Source organism: Micropterus salmoides, unplaced genomic scaffold, assembly GCF_014851395.1.
Source record: "Micropterus salmoides isolate LMB-PRFRI ecotype aquatic unplaced genomic scaffold, ASM1485139v1 Ms_hic_scaffold_2366, whole genome shotgun sequence".
Classification (NCBI taxonomy): domain Eukaryota; kingdom Metazoa; phylum Chordata; class Actinopteri; order Centrarchiformes; family Centrarchidae; genus Micropterus; species Micropterus salmoides.
In genome coordinates, this window is record NW_024041558.1 from 23,193 (window position 1) to 48,125 (window position 24,933).

The window sequence follows — 24,933 nt, forward strand, 5'->3', positions numbered from 1 at the left end:
TTAAAAGAAGCTACGTGGGAGACTCTGAGGTCAGCTGGAAGAAGGTTCTGTGATCTGATGAGACCAAAATTAAGCTTTTGTGAAGCACCGAACCACCTGAGCCAATTGTTTCGAAAATGGGTTCATTACTCGAACTTCAGTTACAGTGACCTCTCCTGGTGAAGCTAAAGCTGCAGGCAAATTAGACAGGCTTGCTGGTGGACAGGAGGCTTTTAATTACATACACGCAAGCCCCTCTTCTTCTTCTTCTTCTTCTTCTCTGGGTTTAATGGTTTAATGGTTTATTCAAATAAAGATTGATGAATGCATGTATTTTGTTATTGAGGAGAGAGTGCTGGGAAATATGGCACAGGTTGGATGTGCTGGTGTAACTATGACAGGGTGTGAATGTGTTAGATGGGGTGCACAAACACTCAAAGCTTTCGAGACGATCGAGGCAGTTCCAGTGAATCACGTGACTGGACCACGAACCAGTCGGTGATTCATTCAAGTGAAGCAGTTGCTGCTTCGGACGTGAGCCTGTTATTTATCCAGCTTTAGGGTCATATATCATATCATCCCACAGAGACACATTGTCCCTGAAGTCTGGATAACACAGAGAACGGATAGTTTGACTGTTACCTTTACACAGATTCAGTGCCACATCACCGATGAGTCTCCCTGAGTCCAGGGTTACATGCAATATGTTTGGAATTCCCATTACATTGTGCTTCTCTGTTTATTCTCTTTTCAAAATAACTGTAACTCAATTATTTGCTCAACCCTTCAGCCTGTGTTTATTTTCCATTGAACTCTTTTAACCCTGATTGTACACTGTAACTTTTATTAATTTTTAATGTGTAGTTTTTCAATTTCCCTATTTTGCTTTTAAACTGTTTGTTTAAATATTTCCCTGTTGCTTTTATGTTTTATGTAAAGCACTTTGAATTACCTTGATGTTGAAATGTGCCTTACAGATAGTGTGGCATGTCTGTCTTTCAATCATTATTGCTAAACTTCAACCAGTCACCCAGGACATTACTTTATCAGTCAACCATATCAGAGATACCTGTGTGTTGGGGTTTAGGGTTAAATACCCTCAATAGGTAACACTTTATTTTAAGGCCATCAATATATATTAAATAATGCCAATAACGCCTTTCTGTGTGGAGTTTGCATGTTCTCCCCGTGTCTGTGTGGGTTCTCTCGGGGTGCTCTGGCTTCCTCCCACCATCCAAAGACATGCAGGCTAGCTTAATTGGTGTCTCTAAAAATTGTCCTTCGGTGTGAGTGGTTGTTTGTCTATGTGTAGCCCTGCGATGGACCAGCGACCTGTCCAGGGTGTACCCCAACTTTTGCCCAATGTCAGCTGGGATTGGCTGCAGCCCCCTGCTACCCTGTACGCAGGATAAGCGGTTGACGATGGATGGATGGATGGATAATGATGATTATTACTATTATTTAGTATACCAGTTGTAGATATTATATTGAAATTCTGTCAATAGATCCTCAAAAATATTACACACTGGATCTTTAAAGAGAAAACTGATAGCCAATTACCTACTTCAGTCTCATGAAATATTCACACAATTAATTTGGCATTTGTTTGGTAATCTTGTTATATTATAATTCTATCTCTCTCTCTCTCTCTCTCTCTCTCTCTCTCTCTCTCTCTCTATATATATATATATATATATATATATATATATATGAAGATTCAATGCTTTGATAGGAGGAGCCTGATTCAACTGTCAATCTCACAGTCGAAGCTTCGCAGTGAAACAAGGATGATGCAATTATGGCGATATGGGGGTGCTCAACGTCTGATTTTCCATAGAACTACCAGTTTTCTCCCAATAAGTGTAATACAACCTATTACAATATACATTTCAACGTATAATGTTGTAAATAACCATGTAAACGAAAAAAAAAAATCAAATAAATGTTTTTAAAGTTTGTGAATAAATCCAAAATTGTAACCCTAACCCTGGGTCGTCCCAGGGTCGTCGCATGTGTAGGCGTAGCATGTATGTGTGTAGTGGTAGGAGGAAAACTTGATGAAGAGACGGAGCCACAGCTTCACCAGTGTTGTGCGGAGTTGTCTGGACCTCACGGGACTTTCAGATAATTTATCACTGTTGATGAATCAATGATCACAACAATAAAACCTCTATGAAACAAAAACACATCAATGTATATTTACAAAAGCTAAACCATGCTGTGCTAAGCCAAGTAACATTAACAGTTAAGCTATGTGAAGCTAATCATGCCCAGTTAGGTTACCAATCAGTAAAGAACAAGTGTCTTCGGCTGCTAGTTGTTAATGTTGAAGATATTTTATTTATCATTTAGCCATGGTGTTTGAATATTCCATATGCCTATCTTGATAACTAAAAACCAGGATAATGTTTAACATGTTAATTAGAATAATGTTGAAGGTGTTTATTGAAATACACTGAACTTTGAGGTGCACTTTTCTCACAGGACTCACTTCAGACTTCACAGGAACACACACACACACCTCACATTCTACAAAGACACACACACCTGGCCCGTCAAGCAGTGTTGCTAATTGGCCAGGGGGTAAGTTATGTCACGAATTAGACCTGATTCCTGACTGTAACAGTTTCCCTTCAAGGACCCTGGCTTCAAATCCAGTCCCTCCGGATTGTTAAGTCATACTCGTTTGTCAACCACAACGTACCAGCCAACTTGTTTGTTAGAGACCAGTAGTTCTGTTAGCTTTTCTGCCTGCCTCGATTGCTTGCCAGCCTTAACCAACATGTGCTGTCCTCTGTCTCTAGAACCCCCAACTGGACCTCCGTCTCTCCCAACCTTCACACATCTCTCTAGATCGTCTCTCCCCGGCTTCTGCCTCACTCACCTGCCAGCCAAACCTGTCAGCTCACCATGACTCAAAAAACCCTGGACCACCATCCAAAACCCCAGCCTCACTCACCAGCCTGCTCCGTGTTATCACATTCTAACCTGCTTGTTTAATAAGCCACCTTAAACCTGACCTGTTTGTTTCTGTCTGCTTTTGGGTTCCGCCTGACGGTAATCCCCCTAAAAATCCCAGTAACCATTATGTTAAACCAGCCTGTCCCCACCAGAAAAACGCCCATATAGGAAGGTGATTAAAAATCACAGGACAATGGATACTATGACATTTCTAAGTCCCTAAACATCCCGTGGAGTAAGGCATCAGTCACAGTGTCCATGATTACTTTTAGTTTTTAGTTTTAGTTTTGTACATTTAGCTGATAATACTTATGTATTATTATAATACGTTAATAATAATACGATAACACGTTATGTATTTTTACTTAGTCAGTGCTTGAAGGGCACCGGTACACAGTACAGGCAGTTCGACACTTTACTTCAGACTTCACAGGAACACACACACACACCTCACATTCTACAAAGACACACACACCTGGCCCGTCAAGCAGTGTTGCTAATTGGCCAGGGGGTAAGTTATGTCACGAATTAGACCTGATTCCTGACTGTAACAGTTTCCCTTCAAGGACCCTGGCTTCAAATCCAGTCCCTCCGGATTGTTAAGTCATACTCGTTTGTCTACCACAACGTACCAGCCAACTTGTTTGCTAGAGACCAGTAGTTCTGTTAGCTTTTCTGCCTGCCTCGATTGCTTGCCAGCCTTAACCAACATGTGCTGTCCTCTGTCTCTAGAACCCCCAACTGGACCTCCGTCTCTCCCAACCTTCACACATCTCTCTAGATCGTCTCTCCCCGGCTTCTGCCTCACTCACCTGCCAGCCAAACCTGTCAGCTCACCATGACTCAAAAAACCCTGGACCACCATCCAAAACCCCAGCCCCACTCACCAGCCTGCTCCGTGTTATCACATTCTAACCTGCTTGTTTAATAAGCCACCTTAAACCTGACCTGTTTGTTTCTGTCTGCTTTTGGGTTCCGCCTGACGGTAATCCCCCTAAAAATCCCAGTAACCATTATGTTAAACCAGCCTGTCCCCACCAGAAAAACGCCCATATAGGAAGGTGATTAAAAATCACAGGACAATGGATACTATGACATTTCTAAGTCCCTAAACATCCCGTGGAGTAAGGCATCAGTCACAGTGTCCATGATTACTTTTAGTTTTTAGTTTTAGTTTTGTACATTTAGCTGATAATACTTATGTATTATTATAATACGTTAATAATAATACGATAACACGTTATGTATTTTTACTTAGTCAGTGCTTGAAGGGCACCGGTACACAGTACAGGCAGTTCGACACTTTACTTCAGACTTCACAGGAACACACACACACACCTCACATTCTACAAAGACACACACACCTGGCCCGTCAAGCAGTGTTGCTAATTGGCCAGGGGGTAAGTTATGTCACGAATTAGACCTGATTCCTGACTGTAACAGTTTCCCTTCAAGGACCCTGGCTTCAAATCCAGTCCCTCCGGATTGTTAAGTCATACTCGTTTGTCTACCACAACGTACCAGCCAACTTGTTTGCTAGAGACCAGTAGTTCTGTTAGCTTTTCTGCCTGCCTCGATTGCTTGCCAGCCTTAACCAACATGTGCTGTCCTCTGTCTCTAGAACCCCAACTGGACCTCCGTCTCTCCCAACCTTCACACATCTCTCTAGATCGTCTCTCCCCGGCTTCTGCCTCACTCACCTGCCAGCCAAACCTGTCAGCTCACCATGACTCAAAAAACCCTGGACCACCATCCATAACCCCAGCCCACTCACCAGCCTGCTCCGTGTTATCACATTCTAACCTGCTTGTTTAATAAGCCACCTTAAACCTGACCTGTTTGTTTCTGTCTGCTTTTGGGTTCCGCCTGACGGTAATCCCCCTAAAAATCCCAGTAACCATTATGTTAAACCAGCCTGTCCCCACCAGAAAAACGCCCATATAGGAAGGTGATTAAAAATCACAGGACAATGGATACTATGACATTTCTAAGTCCCTAAACATCCCGTGGAGTAAGGCATCAGTCACAGTGTCCATGATTACTTTTAGTTTTTAGTTTTAGTTTTGTACATTTAGCTGAAATACTTATGTATTATTATAATACGTTAATAATAATACGATAACACGTTATGTATTTTTACTTAGTCAGTGCTTGAAGGGCACCGGTACACAGTACAGGCAGTTCGACACTTTACTTCAGACTTCACAGGAACACACACACACACCTCACATTCTACAAAGACACACACACCTGGCCCGTCAAGCAGTGTTGCTAATTTGCCAGAGGGTATGTTATGTCATGAATTAGTCTTCCAAATGAGAGAGACGATGGGGCCTTGTTGGATTCTCACATAATGTTGATTGCAGCTTGGCCCAGGTACAATAACAGTAAAAAGATTTATAAACGTAGGAGGCACAGGTAAGAAGGTTCTGATATGGGAAGAAGACCAGATTTATTTATTAATATAAATTTGTGTAGATGTGCAGGTGGATCTTAGATAAGATAAAGAGTTTGAGGGGTCTGCTGCCAGGACCAGGACCTATTTGTTTATTTGCTTGAAATTATCACTAAACTTGAGTTAATCTGAACTTTACTTGACTCTATAATAATAATAAATTTTATTTATAATGCAATTTACATTTCAATGAAATCTCAAAGTGCTACAGTACCAAGGGGTTAAAAACAGTTCCCAAAATATAACAAAATCAACAAATAGTAATAAAACACCACAAAAATAAAATTTAAATCATAAGTCTGTGTCTCATTCAAAAGAATACTATTTACATTGAAAGGACAACAGTTCATCTAAGCAAAAGAGGCACTGATATCGTGACTTCGGAGAGAGATGAGGGAAAACAGAAGCTCGGTGCCTTTCAAGCAGCTTTGTGCAGAAAGTAGCTCATCAGTTTCACTTGTCGTGAACCAACCAACCACAGCCTGTGTGGGGCGGGACATTTAAACATATAGGTGTCATTTACACTGAGGATGCTGGGGACAGGTAAGAATCAGAATGTCTCCAACGCATTTCCACCATTAATTTGTGCAGTAAATGTCTCCAGAATGCAGGAAATTAAGTGTTTAATCCTCAAAGTCGTCACACCCCTAATCTGAGCCCCTATGTCTTCACCACAACGCAAAGTGGCGCAATCACCAAACTTTTTAAATGTTTAACTTGTTGTTCTGCATGAATGGTTAACAAATCAGAGACTAACTACCATGTAGAGCATTTTTCTTGCACAATAATTTAATGAATGACTGGCAGGCAGACTATCCAAATAACGTGTGTTCCTGAAGTCTCTGAACATCCCGGGGAGTACATCTCAAGCAAGTAAGGCATCAGTCACAGTGTCCATTGTACATTCAGCTGATAATACTTAGGTTTTGTATTTTTACTTAGTCAGTGCTTGAAGCGGCTGTGCTGTGTGCGTCTGGCTGCAGCAGCCTAAATTACCAGTCGTGTTGGATTATACAGTTGGCTATTCGCAAAGTACAGAAGTCAAAGAGAAGGTTATCAGAAGCATGGGTAGCGCTGACACTGTCAAAATCCTGAAACGTGACCGCAGACTTCAATCAAACAGTTGCTTAGCCTGACCCCGAAGTGATAACAGCCTTTTAAACATGGGCACCAAAGACACCAAAAAAGACAAATCCTTTGAAAATGCACTTTTAGACTATTCACTTATTTGAATGGCATCCAACTAGCCTTGCGTTGACCAAAACATTTGACAATGTCTTTAGTAAAAAGAATCTAATTTGGGAGTTTTGCGGCCCTCTCCTCCTGTTCCTTTCTCTCCCGTCTCTTCTATGTTTGAATGGAGTGACTGCCTGTTTGCAGGTGTGCTCTGCTAGTTTGTTAAACAGATTTTGAGTTTCACCTGTCGTCTTGTCACATGATCAAATAGAAACTTAAGATTGGACAACAATGTAGGCCTGCATACCCCTGTGGTAAAAATCCAGTATCTACTATATTAAATGGTTCCTGTTTCACCATTTTAACTGGTAAGCCCAGCTCGCAACAGGGTGGGGCAAACTCGCTTGATGGGACCCAGTGCGTCTACATTTTCTATCTATGGGGCTACCTATGCCCCTGGTTGTTGATACTGTTTTAAGTAAATGATATAAGTACTTCTTCAGAAAGCCACTCTTAGAAGTTACAAGAAGCTATGTGGGAGACTCTGAGGTCAGCTGGAAGAAGGTTCTGTGATCTGATGAGACAAAAATTAAGCTTTTTGTCTATCAGACCAAGGAAATGCACATTATCATAAACAACGTAGCACCCCAGCGTAAATCTACTTTTATTCAAAGTTTCAACACAATAAAACATGAAAACTTCCACAAGGATGAATCCTTTTGTAGAGTCATTATCAGTATCAGTGTTTGAGTGTGTGTGTGTGTGTGTCAAAATACGCACATTCCTGTCAGCCTTACATGGTAGCTACTTTTTACACTTCTGTGTCTTGCCTTGTAAAAAGCTCTGCTGAGAGAAATACTTGAAGTTATGGATTCACAAAGATTGCAAGAAAAACTCTGACATTAACGTGTTAACAGGTTTATCTTTTTCCAAACCAAGGTAAAGCACAGTCAAACGCTGCTGACATTCTTTGCTCTAGGGCTGGGCGGGGTGGTTTTTGGCTCTGGGGTGCTGGTGGTGCTGGGGACGCTCTTGCCACAAGCCCTGGGCTGGATGGGGGGCAGGGGACGGAAGTGAATGCTGGGGTCAGGAAGCTGACTACTAACTAAGTTATTAAGTTAAGTTTTAATTACGTTATTTATTTAAATTAATTAATAATAATCCACCTGCCCTTCTCGGGGAACAAGGGTTACATACATAAACCGAGACGTTCTCTTGCAGATGTCTTCGCTTTCGGCACTTGGTGTATTTTCTCTGCTGTTTCCTGTTGTCACCCTCCATCTCCCACATACAGTACAACTAATCTGTGAGTTTCCTGTGCCACTAAACCAGTACAGTAAATGCTAGAAAAGCTGCACAGGTTAAAATAGAAATGCTCTGTCACGAGGTAATAATTCACTAAGAAACCGGCTATTGGTCCGGGTCCGGAGAGGATGGCGACTGGCCCCGGATCTGGACCGTGGTCCGCCAATTAGTGACCTCTGCTCTAGTGTTTGAGTTAAGAACAATGTGACAACTTACACTAGTGACAACTTACCCCGCTCTCCCCTGCACTTTCTGAGGACACATAAAAGGGGTTTAACAGACCACATGACTTTGTTCCAGACAACAAAGGTAAAACTCACAGACCAATTGCATGTGTTCCAATCAATATTGGACGCTCTGAGATGAGAACGGGCTGTCACTTCAAACTTCACTTTTTAATTAATTTTTTCTCAAATTAGGTACTTTATTTTAAGATAAATAATGCAGCCTTTAGTTAAATTTAGAATTATAGAGTTATTATCATCCCTCCAGATTGATGTGAAAATTGACAATAGCCTAAATATTTTTGAAATATTTGATTTGACAGTCAGTTGTTGACTAAAAACATATGTTGATACAACTATACATTATGGTACTGAATAATAACCCAAATTAGTCGTTATGATGTTCCACATCTTTGCTTCAGGAAATATTCTCTGACTGGACCTCTTTGAATTTTAATTGAATACCCCTGCACTTGAGGCTCTATCTCAAAAATCATACAGCCACTTTGTGTGACTTCTTGTTCTATGGTCAACATTCCTGTTCACATGTGGTCAAGGTCACTCTAATACAAGGTGAATATTTTATGCATAATTTTGCACAATTTAGAGGAGACTATAACGTGTCTTTTGATACTTCAGCTGAAGTGCTGCGTTAAGCTAATCTTGAGATTTAGCCAACATTACCACAAATGTCAGTTTGGGGTAAGTTGTCTCAATGACTTTGGTCTCACGTGACAACTTGTCACAGTAAAAATAGACACATAGAACATGCTCAAGAAACAGCGTGAAATTGTGTAATTACCTCTGACAGCAGTATTAAATGATACTGTAGATTATACAATGTAGTTTACAGCAGCAGGCACATTTCTGGAGTACACTGAATTTATGACACTGTATGAAGTAGTGTGTATGTTCATGTGGGAAAATATGGTCTCACACTGTAGGCATGCAATGTGTAGACAAGCACATGCATGCGCTACATCATAAAGTTAATAATTTAGTTAGGCAACAAGGATAGTAGACAAATTTATTAATTTAAATTTAATATTAAGTAGTTGTGTTTTTACTGTTTGAAAATTCAGAGTGACAACTTATCTGCCGATGGGGAAAAATGTCACACTCAACAACGTGCACACTCTCTATTCAACTCTGTAATGAGATGAGATATGAAGATGTGATGAATACAAAATGTGTGCCCAAGACTTCCTTCTTTCATTTGGTATAACTTTTCTATCATTGTGATGCACGGTGCCCAGTAAATGTTAGACAGTGTCTGAAAATTGTGACAACATACCCCGCTCTCCCCTTCCTGTGGTTAAGTCTGAATTTAGCTGCTGTGTCCTGCAGGTGTAACCTAGATGCCACTAGAGGTTAGCAAACCTGTTTTGATAAAAAGTTCAATCTGCATGTCATCAGCAACACTCTTTTTTGCAGATTGTGCTGCAATTGTGTTACAATACTGAGTTGCAAACCAAGTGGTTTCTATGTTGTTGTGATTGGTGCAGCACAGTGTTAATCTGCTCTTGTATTGTGTTATGCACACTGGAGCCATGAAGCTAAATGAAAAACTTATTTTAGATGTTTAGGGAACCAATGGTGCTCCTATACTTGTTCCTAACAAACATTGTCATCCATTTTGTTGTGTTATGTCTAATGATCTCCACAAAAATGTTTGTATAACACAAATGAGGCAGATGATTTACCTTCTTTCTTCCAAATCACAACAACAGTTATCTCACAGCGCTTTTCATAAAAGAACAGGTCTAGACCGTACTCTGTGATGCTATTTATAGAAGCCCAACAGTTCCCACCAAGCACTAGGCAACAGAGGCAAGGAAAAACTTCCTTTTAAGAGGCAGAAACCTCGAGCAGAACCATGGCTCAGAGTGGGCGGACATCTGCCTCGACCGGTTGGGGTGAGAGAGAGAGGGAGGGAGGGAGAAAGAGAGAGAGAGAGAGAGAGGGCGAGAGAGGGCAAGAGAGGAACAGAGAGAAAAAGAGAGGGGTGGAAGGAGAGAGGGGAGGGAGGCAGCCTACATAATATACACACACAGAGGTACAGACAGTAAAGGTGATGTTGCTATAGACTAAATGAAAAATGGTACAGATATTTACAGTAGTGTTAATGGTAACAGTCGTAATGTTAATGATTATAATAACAACAGTAGGACTAGTAACAATAGTCGTTGCAGCAGAGGGTGTCGAGCAGGAACACGGGGGCAGCAGGTGACCCGCAGCCACAGATCCAGACTCCACAGCTCCAGAGCCAGAAACACCTGCAGGAAGTGATAGGAGGAGAGAGGAGAGGGACGAGAAAGCACAAGACTACCAGAAAGGGGAGAAGTTGTGTTAGTAACATGCAATAATGGGATGAGGTTGCATACAGAGGGAGAGAAAGTAGAGGAGAGAGGAGCTCAGTGCATCATGGGAAATCCCCCGGCAGTCTAGGCCTATAGCAGCATAACTAAGGGATGGTTCAGGACTCACCTGAGCCAGCCCTAACTATAAGCTTTATCAAAGAGGAAAGTCTTAAGCCTACTCTTAAATGTGGAGATGGTGTCTGCCTCCTGAACCCAAACTGGAACCTGGTTCCACAGGAGAGGAGCTTGATAGCTGAACGCTCTGCATTCTGGGAGCGCAGTGCTCTGGTGGGGTAGTAAGGTACTATGAGCTCTTTAAGATAAGATGGTGCCTGACCATTAAGAGCTTTGTAGGTAAGAAGAATGATTTTAAATTCTATTCTGGATTTTACTGGATGCCAATGCAGAGAAGCTAAGACAGGAGAAATATGATCTCTTTTCCTGGTTCCAGAAACTTGATTTTTTTTTGCTTCCTTTTAAAAATATTTGCTCCTTCAGTCACACTGATACAGCTTTTTTACCTTTCATCCACCATGTGCTGTCAGCAGAAGCTCAAATAGCTTTACGTGTAGCTCTGAAATAACTGCAACCTCTTCATGTTTCGTGGGGTAGGCTAAGCATTCCAGCAGCTTCAAATCCAGGCTTGATATACTGTATAATTGTAGAGCCTGACATTCTTTTCATGAATCATCTTATTTGTCTAGATTAATTGATCTACACATGACACAATTCTACATATGACAGCTTTAAAGTTAGACGGTGTTTTTGAAAGATAAAATATAATTTTCTATATATAAACACAAAACGTTGACTATATATATATATATATATGCTACATTATAGCAGGTCACAGATTTAAAAATTTTAATGACAAAAGTAAAATAAGAGGATCTTTAAAAATGAAGGCAGATTTAATGTGCAATCATCTTGTACTGCCACCTGTGCTCACAGTGGCCACTGTTCAGCAAGTTCCCAGTTCTAAACTCCAGACTCCCTTAATTGGTTTACAACTTTGTTCAAAGGCGATGCCATCCGGGGCATCTGCAAAAGTATCCAGGCGTTGACCAGAATGGCTACGGATTCAGCCGACTGTGACAATGACGGCGGCTCCCCATGCATCTCTGGTGACATCGCTCAAAGGGAATAACTTCCTTTTCACATTGTGGTGGGTGGTGGTACAGCATCTTGCTGGTGACCACATCAGTCAGGCCTCTGCTGGCAAACCTGGAAAACTCATACACCAACCCACATTTCACTTTATGCTGGCTTTACTTGTAGCTCAATGAGACTGTATTAGATTTGAGCACATACTGTATACCATAAGGGACACTTTATAAACAATGCATTTTTTGTTGTTGTTGTTATTTTTAGACACTGATTGTATGGTTTATTTCACACTTCCAAGGTGTTTGTGCCTTTAGAAATGGATTACTCTTTATAAATGACAAAATTACAAAAGACACGTAAAATGGACATTGAGCAGCCAATTATGTGGACATTTGGTCTGTGCCAGTGGTCTATGAGGTCATCACTGAGGTACTCCATTCAATAAATAGACATCAAAAACATTCAGAATAAGGATTATCAATGCTGACATTCTTGGATTCTTACACACTGGTTGTTACATAAATCAACCAAACAGCTGAAGTTTGAACAAGGCAATTTATTTAATGAAAGAAAGTCTACATACATAGTTTGTAAAGGCACAGACTGCATTTATTTTATTATGATACACCTGAGTTAAAAATACATATTCATATTCATATTAAATGGTTTTGTTTGCAGAACCCTGTTCTGTCAAATCTTTTATTACTATTGAAGAATCACACCATGTGAACAGAGGGTAGGCTACATTTCCCAGTGAGTTCATCTTCAAACTAATATCCCACTTTCCATCAACCCACAACCAAGCAGAACCACATTAACATTTCATACAGTATCAGTGGTTTTAACAGCAGTTTATATGGACTGAAAGTGACATTCACTTCCTCTTAATGTCACACTAGAGCACCAGCAGCTCAGACTAAAACAAATGCAATACAGCTGCAACCCACCAGACTCCACTGAGAAAAACAGTGATTTTACCTCGCAGCTCATCATAAAACACACTTCATTCAAACTGGACAGAAACAAAACAGAGCTCACCAGCCGGCAGCCGCAAAACAGGCTGCAATGGCTTCTGGGGACAAATGCGCCCGTCAAAGTACGTCCACTAAAATTGCTTGTTTTTGCCACTGACAGGCAACATTAATATTACCTGGCAGATCATTGTTAAATACGGAAGCCCTAAGCAGCCATCAATTCAACTATGTTGAAGAGGATAATAAAAAAGTTAAATATAAAATAAGTAAGACAATATTTGATTGAATGGCCACTTATGTGTGTGTATATACAGCACCAAAGAAATAAAGCCTAAAAAAACCCTGAAGGCGTTTTTAAATTGTGTTTAATTGCATTTCTAATTTGTCGCTTTTTATTATTGTGTTTACTTTTGATCTGTATTTATTCAATTATATTGAGGGAATAATTAGACATTTTGGGAGATATGGTTATTCCCTCTTACCTAGAGAACGTTTGAAAGAAAATCAATACAGCTCTAATATCTATTAGCTCTAGTTAGCTATTCTGTGCATGGAATGCTGATGGAAAAGTGCTGCCCAATTCCTCTCACCAAACAAACACACATCTAACCGCCCTTTTGAGGACATATGTAGGACAAGAGAACGTCAATCATATCTTAATAATGGGAGGTTGTGGGTGGAGGCTGTGCGGTAGGTGGTGGGCCAGACTCATCTCCCAGGCGTCCACCAGACGAACATTCAGTCCTTTGAACACGGCTCTGAGCACCTTGTCACGCTGCAGTGAGTACCAGTCGCTGTTGGTCAGCGTCTCATAAAGTGTCAAAGCTTTGAGGTTCGCGGTCCGGATGACGACCAGTGTGCTGGAGCCCTGACCAACAGCCGCACCACCGCCCTGCGGATGCTCTGCAGCCGCTGTATGTAGAGCTCCATGGGGAAAGTGCTGAAGTGAGACCAGATGCCAATAACTACAACAGTGTTGCTGCCTCCAGTTAACCCATCTAGTTCATTGGCAATGTAACGCAGCTCAGTGGCTGGGACGTTGCCAAAACGGATAGGAGGACCGTGGCAGCGATACGTCACCAAGATGTTGTTTGCATAGTCCAAGGCCATGAAAGGTCCAACTTGCTTTGGACTGTGCAGGTTAAACTCCTTAAGATCTAAAAGTATCACAGAGGGAACAGATGAAGCTGCAGTGTGAACAAAATCAAACTTCTGACAAGAAATCCCTGTGGATCAGTTACCTGGCAGTGCTGCGTTGAGGTGTCAAACCACTGTCTGATGGTGGAGTCTCCATACAGGTGGACCTTCTTGCCTTTCAGACACTGACTGATAGCAGACGAGGTGTTGAATTCTCGAACTGCAGTGCCACCCAGTGCTTGCCATGCACCCTGGTAGTAATAGCCAGGGGGTCAGACTTCACACTGCTGCTCTTCACCTCTGGTTGACCTGAGAGGAAGTTAAGTTTAATGTTGGGGTTATTTTAACTTTTTCTTATTTTCAAAAAATAACAACAGGGGATAACAACAATAAGTAGTAAGGTATAGTGAACTATCCTTACTCATGAAGTAGATAAAATAATATAAAAGGGCCGTGGTCCTTTTAAATTATTAATTATATTATTATTATCATTTTATCATAGCCTGTGCTATGTTCATGAACTTTTATGTTTGTAGATGTACTTCTTACTCCCAGCCCTCTTCTCAAATTGGTCTGGATACATCTCTCTGGTAAGTTGTTTACAAATGCTTATTTCTATCAGTTATACTTTCATTATCTGTAACACAATCTGTTTTGAATTATTATTATTACCTTTCTTTTTTGGCAACACTGTGATGCTGGCAGGTCCTGAAGCCTGAAGAGAAACCTTCATGTTGACACCACTGGAGAAGAGCACATATGATAAAATATTTCTTACACACACTATAAGATAAATACAAGAAAGGAGGAAATGAAAAATAAAATATTTTCATGTAAACAATGGGTCCAATGACTATTTGAAATGTGCAAGGTGTCGCTGATAACTAAATAATGATAATAACTTGACTTTGCATGGGATTTACTTTTCCCAGATGGCCAGAATTACCTGCTGCTAATGTTGCTGCATGTCTTCTGGATGTGTAAATAGGCCACTGTTTGCTAACACTTTAACTATATCAACGTTATCACGTGAAGTCAGTGTGATTTTTATAGCTTGTGCACTGCCCCCCAAGAAAAAAGTGTGCATCTTTAAGTTTCTGAAAAGAACTTGTCCAAAATAAATGTATACATTTACAATAAAACATTTAAAACAACAAAAATACTATCCATTTAGATTCAGTCTTTGCTGCCTGTAGTTACAAACGTGTGAAGTTTCCCACCAAGGAGATACATATTATTAGAATTCACACACAAAGTCATGTTTCTCTTCTTCCTCACCTTTGAAAGAGCTTCTCTTCCTTGGCTTTGAGGTTTTGTTTGAATCCTCCCTTGGAGTGGTTGATCCTGGCATCACAGCTCAGCTTCTTTGGCTTGTAGCAGAACCAAGGCTCGCCTGTACGGAGGTCAGTGTAATTGCACAGCGGCTGCTGGGTTGGACGTAGATAGACGTTACAGGTTGTAGTTTCAGCAAGAGAGCCTGAACGGAAGAGGCTCTGGAAATAAACCCTGTCTGGCTGTTCACTGGTCAGCCTGCGCAGCACTGTGACGGCCTCACTTGGGTGAACCAGCGTCACCTGATGGGACAGAGAACCAGAATTTTCACTAAGTCCAGTCATGTTCAGTCATTAATGACAAATCAAATGAATACTACTTAAAGCTGCACACTTTGTCTCAGGTGTAAACCAGTTTGAGCTTCAGACTCTCTGGAGAACTGACCATTCACTTGACTAAACCTCTCAAACAGAGATTATCCAATCACAGTTCAGCAACTGTAACTGTAACTAGGCAGGGTAAGTCTTTCAAGCTATGGATTTCTCCACATGTTGAAGTGGTGTGCATGGGGTAAGAGAGATCCTTTGTATGTCTAAGTGTTTAGAGAAGAGTTCTTTATTGTTTTAATTAAATCTGCCCTGTTTACAGTGGCTAACAACCTTACCTACATCGTACATTATTTTATGGGGTTACAGGTCACGTTAAAAATGTCCCAGTCATGACCAGCACATCTACTGTGCAGTATTTCTCGATTGTTCAGGAGCCTCCTGGGGGCTACTATGAGGAAGTATGCTAATATTAGCAGCCTCACCTCAACCTGTGCGCTTCCTTCCCAGAGTAAAGAGAACACAGCAGAGTAGGAGCCATTGAGATGATCCACCACTTGTCCAGCCACACCTGCACCAAGCTTCAGGTTGTGCAGCCGGGCGAGTAAGACGTCTCCCCCAGACTTCTTGAGACGGCCCAGGAAGTCATACATTTTAATCATGACCTCCAGCTGATCCCCTACGTGCCACTCTCCTCCTCCCCTCCCTGGTGGGAGAATGGTGAAGCTGCTGTGGGCAGGATCACTGGTCTGCTCCAGGGAAAGAGGATCTGGCAGAACTGGAGTTTCAGGCCAAGTAATGGAGTCTAGTAGGAGGCGTTCCTCCAGAACGTCCTTAGAGGACGGTGGCTGGAAGGTGCAGAAGCCATGTTGAATGTCACGGTCAGGGGAAATTCTTGGGTAGGATTTCACTTTATGCTGAAACTGGCAGGGGGTCGAGAGAGAGAGAGAGAGAGAGAGAGAGAGAGAGAGATGGTAACAAAGGTGCATCAAAATACTAAAACAAATTAAACAAATAAGCCAACTGTGCAAACTATGTTCTAAAAATGGACCCAAGGGATAAAATGTCTCAAGATACTGAAACAGCTTTGCACAAGGTAAAAATTCAGATTCAGAAAGAGTTTTTTAAAGGTATTTTTGGAGCACTTTTTTGACTTTGTTTTGACAGGACAGTGGATAGAGTGAGGAAAAAGGGAAAGCAGCAAAGGGCTGCAGGTTGGATTTGAATATTGGGATATTTTCAGTGGCACAGTGGCTGTTTCATGCCTAGTGGTTTGCCAGGTACTGATGACAGAGGAAGATTTTCATAGCTGAAAGATGCAAATAAACACAAGGCAGACACACACACACACACACGCATACACACACACACTAAAAAAGCTATTAATATCAGTTGGACTTTAACACCAGGCAGAACAGTAGTGTTTAACTTGCCTTATTACATTCTATTCAAAGTATGTGTCAATACTTTATGAACAGGCTTTTGCATTTTATCATATTTGAATAAATAGAGGCCTGAACAGACAAGTAAACTGACTGGTCACAGCTACAGGACGTCCCAGTCATGGACATTAATGTCTAAATTTCACCATAATCCTTACTTTACTTTAATTTTGTATGATCACTGATTAATTTTAGGATAAAGGAAAATGTGTGCTAACTTATATACATGAGAACAACATTAGCCTACATAGTAGAGAAAGTTTCCTTTTTGGAGTGCCTCATTAAAACCTAATGGACCCTGGCACCTATTTCCAGGAAAAACACCTAAAATAACATACCCAAAATAAATCAGTAATATCTCCTCAACCATTAGGCCTAGATGCATAACTCTGGTCTCCTTTGAAAGGTCAGAAGCTAAGGAATATAAATCCATTGTACATTAACATATTTGTTTTACCATTAAAGACTACATGGAGATGAAATACAGAAAAAATATGATATTTTCATCCTCGCCTGTTACAGTTTTTCACAGTCACTTTGGTGCATCTCTCAGATCAGAATTGAAATTCTCAAAACTAATTGTTCAACCTCCACAACATCTCGTCACTTGTGCACATCATAAAAGCACTTTCTCATTGTTTTGAACAAATTGCAAATGACTTGACACACCGATGCAAATGATTCTGTACAATTGCCTGCTGTTTCCTACATTATCAATTGCTTATGTCCTGCTGATCACAATGAATTATACCAGTCTCTGTTGAACAATCTTATCCCCCAAAACATCTAGGCATAAGCTCATTGCATTTGTCACTACATGCAAAATGGTTGAACACGTTTTCAAAAATCAAAGTTAAAATACTTTATTCATATCCTTTGCCGTATAGTAGTATAAACTGTAGCTAAAGAAAATGTTGTTTCTTAAGGACCATAAACAAAGTAATAATAAACCACAACAACATCACAATAGCAACACTCATACCAATACTCAATACCAGTAAACAGTAACAATACACAGTGAGCAGTAATATATATAATATATATATATAATATGATTCCTGTTCTTGTTGACTTTCTTTTCTTCTTTTGTGTGTATAATCCTCTTCAGCAAATTTGTTATGAAGAGACTGAGGGGAATCCAATCACACATTTCCCTACGGCTATTTCAAAGGTTCCGAAAGTCATCAGGAAATGTGTAACGTTACATGGATTCCCCTGAATGAGAAGGAATTTCCTCTGCCTGGGAATGATGGGGAAATGAAAAGTCCATAGGTTGGTGGAGCGCACATAGTCCAGCACGTGCTTTACAGTAATGTGAACATGTGAAACAGTCTTTTCATAAGAACTTTGTTGAATAGGATTATGAAAAATATAAAAAAGAAAAATTTAGTCTTCAGTGAGAATTGAGCACACAACCTTAAACCTATAAGTCCTATGCTCTACCAAGTGAGCTAACCAACGATACAACAAATCACACTATAATTACCATTATTGTTACCTCGAAATCACGAGAAAATGATGAGTAAAAAAATATTTGATTAGGGCTTCCATATATATATATATGAATGTATAGATAGACATTCTATACATGTCTATTAGAATTTTTTAGTAAATGTGTCCTGAATTGATGAAGATATCTGTTGCGATGTGGAAGAGAATCTGTGATACAACAGGCAACAGTCCTTTCTTTTCTTCTTACAATGACATGCTCTGTCAACAAATTACAGTACGAACAGTAAAAGCATAGCTGTGATTCCTGTCCTCTCTCCTGCAATGTATAACTTTGTACTGGTGAAAGTGATATCTGCCATACAAAAAAAGTGCAGCCATTTTCATTGTCATGAAAATCTTAGCCAAAATGTACACCAGAAAATACTTACAGAGTACACTGTTATATTGACAAGATGGCTAAACATTCTGACTTGCTTGTTCATAAACAAGACACAAGGACTTGTCGTTCTGATGGCACTGACAAGTTCAATGACATAAAGATTTGCTTTTGAGAGATAGACTAAGGATTTTGAGCAAGTTATGGGCTTTTGTAGGTAAACCACTGTGTTGTGCCATTTGTACTACCTGTTTCGAGAAATGCACTTACTGTTTTGCAAATGTTAAGGATGATTTGAGAAATGCACCAAAGCGAATGAGAAAAACTGTAAAAGAAAAAAATGTTTTAATGCAATAAACCATCAGAACCATCATAAGGTAGATTATCATGCACCTGAATATCTTCTAATACACGTGGAATACAACTGTAACATTCTCTTACTCTTCGTATTGAATAGATAAATCGATGGTATCCTACATGTCTGTGTAGCTCCTACGGGTCGCAAGCAGAGGCCTCCGCCAAAGCAAACTCTTCTTCTCTACTTCAATCTGACGACAGAAACGAAATTTACAGGGTGCTTCTCAAGTCTCTTAATGGCATCCACGTTTCCCTCACTTGCGTCTTTTCCTTGCGTCTTAGTCCCGCCCACCTGGGATGCATGGAGAGATGTAAGGAAACCAAGCCAGGAGAGAAGGAACAAGGAAATGTTTTTAGAGACATGAGCCCTTTCCTCCGAAGCGTCATTTAAAGCAACGTCAGTTTCTGATGATGGCGGCACCTGATCAGCTGTCAGTCGGCTCTAACAGCTTGAGAGACTTTTGATGGGGTTTATTGTCTACATACATGTGCACTGTGTTGGTACTAGTAAAGTCTCAGTTATCAGTGCAGAGCAGCATGATTATGTTACCTGTTTAACAAACTTGCACATAAAAAATTATTTAGCCTTCTGTATGTCCTGCTCAGAGGCACAGGATCATTTCTACTGGTACAATGCTGATATTATCTTCATCTGATTCTGATTGTAAATTCGTTATTGAATAACCCAGATTATGATCTTGGTGTCGGGAAACTGAAATCTGAAATGATGTAACTTGACTCAGTTTTAGGCTTTCCGTTTATTTCCTGTTCTGATATCCTTTAACACTACTGGATACATTCTATTTGCAAATCACATCACTCTTCACCAATCGATCACTGTGTTCCATTATATCAATCTGACGCTCAGTGCAGCAGCTTTCATTCATACTTTCATCAGCTGATTTTACTCGCGGAGCCGCCGGCTGCTTTCATCAGATGCTTTGCTTGCTTCATTAGATACTTTGGTGCAGTTTAGTGACTTGTACTACTCCTCAGTGTACTGTTTTATCGCGTCTATTTGGGCTAAACACAGGAATGAGCAGCCTCACATGTGACTGAATAGAAATGACGATAAATTATGTAAAACATGTTTCTTGCAGACAGGCTCTGCGACTCCCTTTGACTTTAATTGTCTCCATAATAAAAGTTGATGGGAGAAATAAAAGAAAGAAAACTCTCAGATTTAAACTATACAGTGAATCATAAAACAAATCAAATATAGCCTAACATTTTCCAGTAATGCACTTGAGTTTAATGTTATCTATCCTGATGTATCAGATCAGTCCAATCAGCTGCAGCGTCCAATCATTACAAAGGCTAACCAGTAAGGGGGCGTGTCGGTCAGTAACAGACTTCCGTGAAGGATGCACTGGTGTATCCTCGCTCATAGGAAACGAAAAAATGAGAGACTTGAGAAGCACCCACCGACGAAGCTGACCTCACCAAGATGGCGGCCCTCTCTGTTGACACAAAGGACCGCTTTTTTGTTTTTGTTTTTGTTTTAGAACAGTGAAAATCGATTACGCCCCCTGTATCGGGTCAGTCCGTTTCCAAGTGGTTCCTGGAGTCTGGGGTTCAAATACTCTATTTACTTTTGCTTGAGTAATGTTTGCTTACCACTACAGTGCCCAGCTGTAACTATATTTGTGAACCATTTGTAAAGATTAGTGTCTTCAATAGGACAGATGGGAACCAGTAGGTTGGAACCAGTGCTTGAAGTGGACCGGTACCACCCAGAGATCCTGATGTGGAGAGGACAGAAAAGAGTACCAGCAGGGCAGAGTAGGGAGAAGGTCAGGTGCTTTTCTGTTGTGAAGCGTGTGCATGAAGTTGCTGGTCAATTTTAGTTAAATGTTGAACTCCTTGTTCTGCATGAAAGTTATGATTATTGACAAGTTAGTAGGCCACTCAGCATAAACACATTAGAGACAAATCACTATGTAGAGCATTTGTCTTGCATGAACACAACCCACTAAAATAAAACTGCTGTCCAACTGAAATTAATATCATGCTAGTGGTCAGCCACATAGTATACTATTATCTGCAATGATAATGATAATAAAACTAACATTAGCCCTAATATCAAATCTTAACCACAGTGGTGTAAAATGGTTTTATTTGTGAAACAGTTGAATTACACGCCAACACGTGAATGGGGCACACTGCCCCAGGTACTCGCCCCCAAGTTTTTTCCACTTCAGGCTCTGGTTGGAACACATTGACGGTTTTGGTATTGTCATGAGGTGAAAAGCCAGCCGTGTCCTTGCACTGCTGTCAGCAAAGCACAGTGCAGGATTGTGTGGTAAAATATGGTGAACTACGATTTCAATGAGGAACATTGCTGTTATCCATCCTTCAAACGGTCCCACTAAAACCAAGTTCTCACCTCCAGGAAGTCCATCTTACGTAGCATAAAGATAATGACAAACACAGCCAGCAAGAGGAAGATGGTGCAGTACTTTGGAAGGCGCATGCTGACAGCTTCTCCTATGCAAGCTCTGACCTTCATGATCAGTGTTCAGTCTTCATCTCTGGCTGCAGCATGGCACTGTGACCACTTCATCTGGTACTGGATTAAAAAAAAACAAAGGGGATATCTTGTTATTTTAAAAAGTATAAGTTGTGAAAACTTGAACTCAAATGAGAAATATCTGGTTTTAAATCATTAGAACTAAACTAAACGCAGTTATCCAGGACAATGATGGATCAACTAACAACCAAGGCCACATCCAAAGACAGCAGCCTTGCAGTTCAACATGATGATTCATTTCCAGGTGATGCTATGATGTACACTATTTAATTACATTTGGACAATGAAGTATTTTGTAATCTGACACCACTGTCTGCAGTCACCCTTACAACAAGTTGCACAAATATCTGTTTTCACCAGTGTCCTGCTAAGTACAGTTTTCCACAGTTATTCAGATGAATTCCTGCCAAGACTGCAAATGCAGATGATGTAAGAGAAATATAATCTCATCTAAAATACAAATACAGGCACATTTTGTATATTCATTGTAAATTCCTTTATGCATACTGATACTGCAGTATTCACATACACAAAAGTAAATACGAGGAAACAGCAGGAGCAGCTCCGAACAGGATTTTTGTGGTCGATCCCAGATCGCTGGAAGCACTATTGATCAATACTGATCATGATGGATGACAGAGGTAATGTAAGAGTAGGCCAGGGGGCAATTGATGTGTGCATTGTGTTCTGCAGGTATGTGTTTTCCTTCTGTTTATTAATGTAACTTTTGTTGACTCTGTCACCTCCCACACACACTTTTTATTCAGACCACCAGGTGTCGCTGTTAGGCGCTGTTGTTTTAAGGAAACCTATGTACTGTTTTTATGTAATTGTTGCATTTAATATTTAGTATTTTCTGAACAGTGTTAATGGCTTTCTATGAACACTATGTACACTATGAGCAGAGTGACTCATGTGATGTTGGAGTAATGTGTTTGTAATGTATTTTGAATACATGAAGCTCGCAGTTGTGTCTGAGGGAAGCAGAGGTAATGTAAGAGAGGCCAGGGGGCAATTGATGTGTGCATTGTGTTCTGCAGATGTGTGAGCCAATAAATCGTGGAAAAGAGGTGATCTCAAGAGTCATCCTTCACACACCCGACCACACCCGTTACATGGACACCCCGAGATGAGAACGGTCTGTGCATTATTGTGTATTATGTGCAGGGCTGCCAACTTTTCAGTTTAGTTTGGAATGAGATTCGGTGTTGGAGATCGGTTCATTTTAGGCCTTCTGTGTCATATTCCATCGCAGGGATCGGGGCCATTCCTCTTTAATTTGCTTGCCACAGCCACATGTATGTGTAGATGAATAGCCAAGTCAATAATCATAGTCAGATCAGTGTGATCAGGATATTTGCCAACCTCAAGACATTATAAGCCTTAATTTTGACCAAACCTAACTATGTACTGGGAAGTCTTCCTCACACGTAGAATCTAGGCCTATCTGTCAAAATCAGAAACTGTATTTCTTTTAATTCTAGAGAATGTATGGGATATTAAAGGTTAGTTCATAATAAGCATGATTGTAGGTTTTCGTTTAGCAATGGAGGAGCCACTTATTTAGGTGGGGTGGTCCTCCCCCAGCAAATTTTTAGCATTAAACACTTAATTTCTTGAATTCTGTTGAAATTTTCTGCACCAATGCCTGCCTTTTCTGCATCAATTTATGGAGGAAATGTTTTTATCTTGGCTACGTCAATGGAAACACAAAACCCAGACACCAGGTGACTATTTAAAAGATAAATATACCAGAATATAATTCTGTAGGTGTATGGCTTTCAAGCATTCTGTATTTCTTTTTCTTTTAATGATTTAGTCTTCCCTCCCCTTTGTGTCTTTGTTTGGGGAGCTTCCTCTTTAAATGTGGCACCCTTTCACCTCAAGGATAAATTAATTAATTTTAATTCAGTTAGAAACTCCTAGACTGAATGTTCAAAATATTTTGCATCTATTGCACACATCTGTGTAATCAGACATCTCCAGAAAGATTTTTCTGAGAATAACGTCATCATTTAATCACAATTCATAATATTTTTCAAAATCTCCCTGCCCTATAATCTGCTGTTCATTATTCTGCTGATATGATAGAATCCCAGACAGACAGACACAGAACCCGTTTGGGACTGTATAGATGAGACCTATCAGATTATACATCTGCCGCTCACTGTGCAAGAGTGGATTCGCTTGATTCCTGTCGCAGCGTCCGCCGGTGTCGCATCAGCTGGGTGGAGTATAATCGCACCGAGTCGACGCTATATTTTTCCAATGTGTGACAAATTTGTTGTATGACGTGAGGGCGTGTGAAAAGTGTCAATTGCGTGAGTCTCACGCTGAATGTGTGAGAGTTGGCAGCTCTCAGCGGTAGATCCGTGCTAATGTAGCTGGTTGCGTCAAGGCTAGTATAAACAAATTGCTCCACATTTGCTTTGTACCGTTACATACTTTCTTGCAGGTTAAAATTAACACTTAATACATAATCCCGGTGGTACATAGTAAGTAATATGGATCACGTTAGCTGGTGAAGTAATGTGAAGGCCATAACGTTACATATTACACATTGCTCCGAATACTGTTCCGTGACTCCAGCCATTGGATGGGCAGTGCTTGTGGTTGCTTTTTGTTTAAGCTGATACACATGTCCCAGAACTGATTCATTTGACTGATTTTGATTTATGGCAATCTCACTATTATCAAGTTTCATGTGTGTATATTTTTGTTTTTGTCGCTAATTGAAAGTTTATATGTATTAATATTGCTAGGTTGTTTGGTTACCTTTTGCCTGTGGTTTGCCTTTTAACGGGATTCCATTTTTTTTTTTTTTTTATGAAATCAGCTTTAACAGCCATCTTATGAAATATCCTAATGATATCAACACTGGCCTTCTTTTCTCTGGCAGGGACATTTTGATTTTGGTCATATTCTGATGTGTCATTGATCAGAACAGGTGAGTTCAAGGCCATGATGAATTTGTCTACACTGTCTGGGGCCCCTCTGTAAGTAGGATTTAAATTATTCAGGTTACTGATTTCCCTTCGTCATCAGTCCCCATCTAAGGAAATTAAGATCCTTTGATGTGAGCGAAATCTGCTTTATACCTTTTATCAAGGAACTATAGCCAGTGTTCTTGTTTATTCTGTGCTTTGCTGGGGAGTCCTGTAGAGGATAAAAATAGGATCAATAAGTTGATTAAAAAGGCTGGCTCTGTGATTGGCCTTCTCCCTGAGTCACTCAAAGTCACTTTAGAAAAGAGAACAAGAGCCAAACTGAAGAATATCATGGATCTTGTAGACCATCCACTCCACAGTGTCTTTAAGACACTGACTAGTTCCTTTAGTGGCCGACATAAGATGCCTCAGTGTTCTACTGAACGCCTCAGAAGGTCTTTTATCTCAACAGCAATTAAATTTTTTAATGAATATTTCAGATTTTTGTTTTCAAGCTCTTCAGCTGGTCACATTTTTAAAAAATCTAATCGGGGTTCTAAAGGCTTTAAATGA

The 24,933-nt window shown here is 40.4% G+C and overlaps 1 pseudogene; it reads right to left on the reverse strand.

Annotated features, from left to right (window-relative positions):
- Positions 1-13,146: 13,146 nt before the first annotated feature.
- LOC119918711 lies at positions 13,147-21,456 on the reverse strand (annotated as a pseudogene).
- Positions 21,457-24,933: the final 3,477 nt, after the last annotated feature.